We start from the raw sequence: 7365 nt of genomic DNA on the forward strand, positions 1-7365 counted from the left end.
ACTGGGAATTTAATGATGGACAGAGTTTTGAAAGGAAGTCCAAGTATGGGCGTAAGAAAAAAACTACTAAATAATTTAATAAATAATTTTGACAAGTCTAAGACAATGAAATAAAATGGATAGGTACCTTTTGGGAGGCTGGTCATGGGGAGATATTGAATGTCCCAAACCAAATCAAGATGTCTAAACCAGTTTCACATATAGAAATGTGGTATGATTATTGTGCTCCATAAAAAATAAAGTTTTATTATGTAAAAATTATACCTCTCAGTTTTGTATATATTTAGTGTTTTTGTGTTTATTTTAGGAAAATATATGTATCAGTTGTACAAAATTTATTTTATTTGTCTCTGAAATTTGTTGGGAAATTCTCTGTATGGAGAGAAAATAAGGAAGAATATAAAAAATATTCCAGATCATTCTGTTGAGTTTTACTGCCCCCTTCTGCTGCTTGAATTTTCATCAACTTTTTTTTCTAAGATGCTGAGATCGCTAGACAGATTTTGTGTCTAATGTTATAATGTTCCTAAACATCCACATGTACAGTGTTCATTTTATATTTATGTATCATGAATAAAGGAATAAAATATTTGTTAATTTATGGGATAAGCCATTCATGTGAGCTAAAAGAAAATGAACAATAAAGACTCTTAATACCCAAAATTCCTAACGAGCTAACATTTTAAAGAGACATTTCTTACTGCTTTGTGCAGGATACTGCCACTGAGATATCTCAGGCAAGGACCCTCTTTCGATTTCCGTCCCTTCTACTTTGGTTGATTTAGTGGTTCACTTAGAGAGTGGAGACTGTGCCTTGTCTTTCTCATTCATGGCATGCTGGCTGGAAAAAGAGCTTTGCCATCTTGCATCAGAGTTATTCTTAAGAGGTATTTTAGCAAGGTTACGTCATGTAGAATATCCCTTCCTTGAAGGGCAGAAATGCTATTTATAAAATATGTCTACTTTAGTCCTTCAGTAAATCCTGGTTATATACCCTGGCTACACGAGATAGAAGTTCTGAGGCTATAAATAGAAGCATACTTTTTTTTATTAATTAAAAGAATCCTTTTAAATAAACCAATGAAGAAATACCAAAAAATATTCATTTCTAGATACTGTAAAAAAAAAATTATCTCCTTTCTTTTTCTCGAATAACTCAATTCCTGGATGGATTTTTCTTTGTTTTTATGGTTGTTTATCATAATATTTTGATTAGACAAAGTAGATTAAACACAGTCCTTGTGTTTGGAACTAGAAACCTCACAAGGGGACAAAAAAGGGCAGGAGAGTGTGAGTTGGGTGAACTGGGGTGGGCTTGGGGAGAACACACCCACCCATAAGATATTAGGCTTAGGACTTCCAGTTTCTGACCTACCACGTAAAGACCTTGGAAGTTGTCACTCCATTCTAACAACAAGTAAAATTCTGAACAAATGAAATCAATACTCTCAGAACTGCCAGAGAAGTAATATGATAGGACAAACTACAATCCAAAATATTGGAAAAACAGGCTATTCAGAGAACCACTTACTGGAGCAGAAACCCACAAGCAGAAATCTCTATGGAAACCAGTACCTGGGTAGGAAAACTTGACCTGTAGTTGATGAATTGCTGGAAGTTCAGTGCAGATAAGTCTGAGAGTTAGAAACTCCAGAAGGCCCCCACACTTTTTTGGTTTTTGTGTTTTTGTTATTTCCTGGAGCTCTATCAGGTTCCTACAGTGAATATCAGAAAAAAAAAAAAAATATCACAGGCTTTTCGCAGCGGGACAGGACAAGAAACCATTTTGAAATACACCAGAGTATTTCCTCTTAACATAGTGTTCTTCTTAACAAGGCTTGTACTCCAGTGAAATTATTTTACGAGAGCCTGAATTATTGGGATTTTTTTTTCAGAGCCCAAATAAATAGAAGAAGGAAAATACTCAAATCCAGCAGGCTCTAGCCTTCAACTTCGGAGAAGGGAAATACTCAATCCCAGCCCCTTCCAGCCATCCTGTCCCTCCTAAGTTGAGGGAAGGGGTGGACTGAAAGGCACTTGTGAAGTTCAAAGTTCAGAGGCACAGGCTCACTAAAAGACTTGAGTCATAATCACAGGACCATATAGTGTTTCACCTCCCTTCCCACCCACCCGTTACCATCACATTACTAAAGGACTATTTGTTGGCATTCCTTTCACCTAGTACATCATGTCTGGCTTTCAACAAAAAATTAGAAAGCACACTAAAAGGCAAAAGACACAGTTTGAAGAGACAAAGCAAACATCAGAATCAGACTCAGATATGGTAGAGAGGGTGAAATTACAAAACCATGAATTTAAAACAACTATGATTACTGTGCTAAGGCCACTATTTTAAAGTAGACAACGCATAAGAATAGATGAGTAATATAAAGCAGAGAGATGGCAATTCCAGGAAAGAATCAAAAAGAAATCCTACAGATCAAAAACACTGTAAAAGAATGAAGAATGCCTTTTGGGTTCATTTGTAGACTGGGCATGGCTGAAGAAAGAATCTTTGAGACCGAGGATATATCAACAGAAACCTTTAAAACTGAGAAGCGAAGAGAAAAAATACTGGAAAAAAAAATAGAATACTCAAGAAATGTGGGACAACTACAAAAGTTGTAACATGTATAACAAAAAGGCCAGAAGAAGAAAAACAGAAAGGAACAAAAGCAATATTTGAAGCAATAACGACTGAGCATTTCCCCCAAATTAATGTCAGACACCAAATCACAGGTCCACGAAGCTCAGAAAACATCAAGAAAGATAAATACAAAGCAAAACCTAAAACAAAACAAAACAAAAAACTAACTATACCTAGACATATCATAGTCAGACTGTAGAAAATCTGAGATTAAAAAGAAATCTTGAAAGAAACCAGAGAGAAAAATACATCTTACCTATACAAGAACAAAGGTAAGAATTATATCTGACTTCTTGGAAACCATATGAACAAAAAGAGAATGGAGTGAAATATTTAAGGTGTTGAGAGGAGAAAACCCCTACCAACTTAGAATTCTGTATCCTGCCAAATTATCCTTCAAAATTAAAGGGGAAGGCTGGCTGGGTAGCTCAGCTGGTTACAGTGCAGTTGTTTTGACCAAGGTCAAAAGTTCAGATCCCTGTACCCGCCAGCTGCCTAAACCAAAAACAAAGGAAAAACAAAACAAAACAAAACAGGGAAGGAGAAATAAAGACCTTTTCAGACAAACTAAAATTGAAGAAATTTATGGCCAGTAGATCTACCTTGCAAGGAATGTTAAAAGTTCTTCAGAGAGAAGAAAAATTATATAGGTCGAAAATTTGGATCTATGTAAGAGTATTAGAGAAGGAATAAGTGAGGGTAAAAAAAAAGCTTTTATTTTTCTTATTCTTAATTGATATAAAAGATAACTCTTTTCTAAAATAATAATAATAATGTATTCAAAAATTATGGCTTACCTATAAGTGAAGTGAATGACAGTAAAGATGAAAAAGATGGGAGGGAGGAATTAGGAATATTTTGTTTTTATGAGATATTTGCACTACCCATGAAGTAGCATTGTGTTATTTGAAAGTGGAATTAGATTAGTTGTAAATGTATATTGCAAACTTTAGGGTAATAAAAAAAGTTTTTTTTTTTTTTTTTTACAAAAAAAGTAAAAATAAAAAAGGAGTGTAATTGATATGCTAAGAAAGAAAAAATAGAATCATATAAAATACTCAGTTAAGACCACAAATAACAGAAAAAGAGATAAGATAAGAATAGGAACAGAAAGCAAGGGCAAAAATAGAATATGGTAATAAACATGGTAGATATTAATCCAACTGTATCAATAATCAATATCAACATAAATGGTCCAAATATACCAATTAAAAGACATAGATTGTCAAAGTGGATCAAAAATACAATATCCAAGTATATGTTGTCTATAAGACTTATATAGATTAAAAGTAAAAAGATGGAGAAAAATATATTATGCTAACACTAATCAAAGAAAGCTAGAAGAGCTCTATTAATTTCAGACAGAGCAAACTTCAGAGCAAGGAAAGTTATCATCAGGGATAAAGGGAAGCATTACAAATGGTGAAACTGTAGATTCTCCAACAAGATCTAACAATTCTTAATGTGTATATGCCAAACAAGAGCGTATCAATAAACGTGAGGCAAAACTGATAAAACTGCAGGGAGAAATAGATGAATTCATTATTAGAACTGGAGACTTTAATACCCCTCTATCATTAGTGGGCAGATCCAGCAGGCAGAAAATCATTAAGGATATAGCCCAGCAAGTTATACATACTGTGGATATTGTCAAACTGATTCAAAGTTTATGTGGAGGGTCAAAAGATCCAGAACAGCCAATCCAGTACTGCAGAAGAACAACGTCCTATGACAGGCGCTATCTTACTTCAAGACTTAATATAAAGCTACAGTAGTCAAGACAGTGAGGTACTGGCAAAAGAGCAGACAAATAGATCAGTAGAACAGAGAGTCCAGAAATAGACCCACATAAATATAGCCAACCGATGTTGACAAGGAGCAGTGGCATTACAATGAGTGAAGACAGTCTTTTCAACAAATGGTACAGGCACGTCTGAACATGCACAGGCAGAAAAATAAATCACAGACCTTATATCCTTCATAAACATTAACTCAGAATAAATTACAGACCACAATGGAAAATGTAAAAGTGTAAAAGTTCTATACAATAACATAGGAGAAAGATCTAAACTGATTCCAGATCTACCTTGGATATGGCGATGAAATCTTAGATACAATGACGAGGCCATGATCCATGAAAGAAATAATTGATAATCCGGACTTCAGTAAAATGTTCACGTCAAAGAAGCCTTCAGATGTGTGTAGCAACTTTATTCTTAATTTCTAAAACTTGGAAGGAACCAAGATGTCCTTCAGATGGTGAATGGATAAATAAACTGTGCTTCATCCAGTCGATGGGGTATTATTTAGAGCTAAAAAGAAATGAGGCATTCTCCATGAAAATACATGCATATTACTAAGGGAAAGAAGCCAGTCTAAAACGTCTATATACTGCAGGATTTCAACTATATGACACTTTGGAAATGGCAAAACTATGGAGACAGTAAAAAGAGTAGTGGTTGCCAGGGGGTGGGACAGTAGGAACAAAATGACAAAGCACAAAGGATTTTAAGGGCAGTGGAACTATTCTGTATGATACGGTAGTGGTGGATACATGCCATTTTTCATTTGTCAAAATCCATAGAATGTACAACAGCAAAAATGAACCCCAGTGTAAATTATGGCCTTTGGGTGGTAATGTTGTGTCAACGTAAGTTCATCAATTCTAACAGCTGTAGTCCTCTGGGAGTTGTTGGTGGTACAGGAGGTTGTGGGTGTGTAGGAATGGGGGTACATAGGAACTCTTTGTACCATCTACTCAATTGTGCTGTGACCCTAAACTGCTCTAAAAAAACTTTACTAATTAAGAAAGCAAATGCACCTCAACCTATACATAAGGGCTTTTGATTTTAGCTGCTTTCTTTTGTATTTGTTCCCATATTAATTCTACCTCATACAGATGTTATACCACAGACTGTTTCGCTAAAGGCAATGCATATCTATCTGCTGACTATTCAGAATCATTGAAAACTATCTTCAAGGTTGAATGCTGTTGGCTGGATAGTGTCAGATGCTCCTTTAGGGCAGTCATGGCATATCTACTTCCTTTCTTAACTAAAACCTCACTCTACCCTAAGGACAATAATTCCCTTGCAAACATCTGCATAATTTATTCCTTCTGTCACTCTCCTATTCTCCTGAGATGACATTCATGGAAAGCCTCGTACTCCTGTTCTTGAGTCACTACTCTCTGGTCTTAGCAATTCACATTTGTTCCAGTAGTTCACCAAGTAGTACAGGATTTCTTGCTTCTAAAGCTGTATCTCTGCCCTGTACTTGTTGTCACCTCTCTCAGGGTGACCGAGATGCAAACGATTACTCAGAACCCATTTCTCCAGAGCACTGAGAGGCCCTAAGGTGACTGCACCCAGGGAGAACTCCATGAGAGGAGAGCCCAGGCACAGCACCGAGTCAGGTTTTCTCTCCATTTTTATCTTGTAGGCAAGAAAGTTGCAGAAGAAACACAGGTGGTTAATCAGTCAGGTGAAAACATAAACAAACTAGCTACGTGACAATTTTCATTAAAGCAGGTGCGACTTAAAAATAGTTCAAGCAATTTAGCATCAAAAGGAGTCATAAAACTAAACTATGTGACATACAAAAGAAATAGAGATAATCACTATGGCAATGCTTAGTTCCCTAAGAAACTCAAAGAAACAGATGTGGAACATCCTCCAACCATAAACTGGCAGAATAGCCTTGAAGATTTTAGTTCACATACTTTCCCATTATTTAGGTTTAGCTGCACCAAGGGCAACTGCCCCCCGCCCCCCAGCAATTACTTTTGCTGTGTTTCAATTTTTTGATCTACATCAAAGACTTTAGTCCTGTGAAAGTTTTCTGGTTTTTCTCAATCTTAGCATTTCTATGTGTATTTCTAAAAAGTTGGTCTGTAGCTAAACTATACGACTTTGGTCCTGCTAAAACTAAGGACTGTGGTCCTACTACGCTATAGGTTAAGGCCCTGTGAAATACATGTGTTTTATTAATGTCAGTATCCTCCACATGTATTCTCACCTGTACCTCAATCCCACTTGTCTGATTGTCCTCTTCTTTTCATACGACCATACTAGAAACCCAACTTATCCTCTTAACAAAAAACTGTTTTCCTTTAATATATTCCATAGGAATGAACAGGCTCACAGTCCATCCAGATGTATTATTTATCAGCATTTATCAGTATCTAATGTGCTACGTATCTTACTTGCATTTTTTGTTTACTATCTTTCTCCTCTACCAAATATGTAAATTACATGAAGATAGTGCTTCTGTCTGCTTTGGTCACTGTTATATTCCGAGTGCCTAGCACAGTGACTAACATGTAATGGTGCTCATTAAATATTTATTGAATAAATGGATGAATCTATCTTATGTGAAATCAGCTTTAAAAATTAGATGACCTTCATTTCATCACTTAGCTGTTTCCTAAAAATAGGATTTCCAAATCAAAGGCACCAACATTTTTAAATGCAGTGCTTTACTGCTGGAGTTATCTCAATGTGATGCCTGGAGCGTCTGATAGCTGAGGAACAAATCAACTTGTCAATGATGTGATAAAGAACCTGGGTCCCTGTTGGTATTATTGAAATGGAGTCCTGATTAATTTACCCTAGAGCTTGCCCTACCTATAAATTTCTTGTTTAATGAATCCTAACAGCTATTCATAAGCACTTGGGCTGGACATATGTCAATTTTTTTTTTTTTTTTTTCCGTGTCCG

The sequence above is a fragment of the Galeopterus variegatus genome, unplaced genomic scaffold (assembly GCF_000696425.1).
Source record: "Galeopterus variegatus unplaced genomic scaffold, G_variegatus-3.0.2 Scaffold1214, whole genome shotgun sequence".
In the NCBI taxonomy this organism is placed as follows: Eukaryota; Metazoa; Chordata; class Mammalia; order Dermoptera; family Cynocephalidae; genus Galeopterus; species Galeopterus variegatus.